Genomic DNA, 3325 nt, shown 5'->3' on the forward strand with positions numbered 1-3325 from the left:
TATATGTATATATAAAGAATATATATATGTATATATAAAGAATATATATATGTATATATAAAGAATATATATATGTATATATAAAGAATATATATATAAATACATAAAGAAACTTTGCATCCTGATAAACTATAACAACAGCAAGCATGTGGACAAACCAATAAACGTTGCGCGTGTACATAAACCCGCATACAGCCCTCATACCTTGCCTCCTCTTCCCGCACAAACACCCATTGATTTCCGGTTCGCTGCATTGACACACAATCCTCCATCTGGAAGACACGCCGCCGATACGTATTGAGGTCAGATACATCAATCATGTATGTATAGTGTACTTAAGAAACATCATGTATGTACAGCGTACTTAAGATACATCATGTATGTATAGTGTACTTAAGATACATCATGTATGTATAGTGTACTAAAGATACATCATGTATGTATAGTGTACTTGAGATACATCATGTATGTATAGTGTACTTAAGATACATCATGTATGTATAGTATACTAAAGATACATCATGTATGTATAGTGTACTTAAAATACATCATGTATGTATAGTGTACTTAAAATACATCATGTATGTATAGTGTACTTAAGCTACATCATATATGTATAGTGTACTTAAGATACATCATGTATGTATAGTGCACTAAAGATACATCATGTATGTACAGTGTACTAAAGATACATCATGTATGTATAGTGTACTAAAGATACATCATGTATGTATAGTGTACTAAAGATACATCGTGTATGTATAGTGCACTAAAGATACATCATGTATAGTGCACTAAAGATACATCATGTATGTACAGTGTACTAAAGATACATTATGTATATATAGTGTACTAAAGATACATCATGTATGTATAGTGTACTAAAGATACATCGTGTATGTATAGTGTATTAAAGATACATCATGTATGTATGGTGTATTAAAGTTACATCATGTATGTATGGTGTAGTAATGCCACTTCGATGCCACAAAGTATGGCTATACTTGTCGTGTGGATCTTGGCGAACGCAACGACAAGCATGAAAGAATCGAAACCAAAATGCACGCATACATGTACATTGTTTAATGAAAAATAAGCACTCGGTAGGATATGCTATAATCAATAATCGCATATGTAAGTATGAACATAAATAACTGTGTGTGTAAATGGTGTGTGCGTGAATGGCTACATCACTCTATCTCAACAAATTCTCAACACGCTTATGTGGTTAAAATACACGCTTTGTGAACAATTGTATGAATGATCCTCGCATATGTCTATATACACACGTCTACAGCTTATTTCATGATGTCTAATGCACTATGTGTGAATCGATTTACAAAAATATGCCATTTATGTCGTCAATTGGAATATTATACAGCTGAGGTACATGCAAATATACATCAACATTTATTGTAGCTACTGACATTATATATATATATATATATATATATATATATATATAATATATATATATATATATATATATATATATATATTGTGCGTGTCTCTGTATATATATATATATATATATATATATATATAAATATGGAAAATTATCTGTAGCCTATGAATTATTGTGGACTGCAATATACAGTTTCGTTGACACCCAACTGCATTCGTGTGCATCGTGCAACTATTCTTGAGGCGCATAAACCTATATACACTTGACACTCATACCGCCAAGGGCGTGGTTTCCTTCAGACCCCGACTCGAGCCGTGAAGTCCACGCATGTTTGGGAGATTAAGTCGTCTACTGCAAGTACTTTAAATCCTAGTACGTGGTGAAGTGTTGTGTAGAATATAGGCCACTGCCATATATATCATCACATCAGTCTACAACTCTTCATGGCTCGGCAAGATCACAAATAGACAACTATTTACTCATTACAGCTTTTTTTTGTATTTACTATTTTTAGTGCACATATAAAAAAAGGAGGATACACCAACTGCTTCTTTGGTTCGTTTTTGTTTTAAGAAAAAGATTCCCTATTGACATGTAGTATTTATTTAAAATATTTAGCAGACAATCATTTTCTGAAAGATCCCTTTATATTTATATGCCCAAAGAGAGTGCTTTAGGTCTCTTGTATTTATATGCCTAAAATATATAAATACGTATTCACTATTCTAAAAGGCAAGAGAAGGTCATGAGTAGGATAGTACACACTGTTGTCCTTACCAAAAGCAGCCTCAGAAACACAGCCTGGGATTCCTACACGTCTTGTACCAAGGTTTAGGGATAGGTTATGATCTATGTACATATACCACTGCATTCAGTTTCGTATGAGCGTTATGTGTTGTAGCTTCAACCTCTACACACAGTTCAACCCACACTGACGGCAGCTTCTTACAGCAGAGCTTGGTGCAGCCATATGTCTACTTATCAGGCTCAGTGACGTGCATGACCTATTATCCGGCAAGCGACTTTTTCTATATCGAACATATCTCTCTTACACTGTGATCTTGCGTGAAGGTTGTACTTAGATGTGCCCTGTGCGTCTATGAACGTATGTACAGAAATTGAGGTGTTTTATCAATCCGTACGGGCCGAGTGTAAATGTTTGTATCGATGTCCATTGCAACTCCGCACGTATGTTCGTAATGCTTATTTGTATATATATATATATATATACATATGCTTGTATCGATGTCCATTGTATGTGTGCGTCAGTATATATGGGGTGTTCCCCTCATATCTCTTCCAGAATGCTAAATGTACAGCCAAAACCATGCACGGAGTCTAATACATAGCAAAGGTAGCATGTGTTCGAGCCTCTCGTGCAATCGTCTCCTATCTTATTGTGCAGAGTATTTGCTTGTTAGTTACTTGACCTCCGGTGTACTAGGACCTGCACTCATGGTAGCAGTATGTACCCGACCGTCATACAAGAACTTCCGCCTTTCTTAATTACCCGGCTCATAACTGAGTGACTATGCTCCGTATCCATCATTAAACCTATATGCTTGTACCCGTGTGCATTGTAATGTGGCACACGTTTGTGTGCGATGTTTTATTTCTATTACATGTACATATAAATATGCCGGTTATACCGTACCTTTCTTCAAGAATTGGCACGACGAAATCCCAATCAGCCCCTTGCGATGATCATGGTTCAAAAAGTAAACAGATGTCAAAGAACCCAAATTAATGACAATTTAATAGCATCCAAATTTTATATATATATATATATATATGTGTGTGTGTGTGTGTGTGTGTGCATGTATGTATGTATGTATGTATGTATGTATGTATGTATGTAGGTATGTAGATATATATATATATAATGTATGTATGTATGTATGTATGTATGTATGTATGTAT

This window comes from Sphaeroforma arctica, assembly GCF_001186125.1.
Source record: "Sphaeroforma arctica JP610 unplaced genomic scaffold supercont1.21, whole genome shotgun sequence".
Classification (NCBI taxonomy): Eukaryota; class Ichthyosporea; order Ichthyophonida; genus Sphaeroforma; species Sphaeroforma arctica.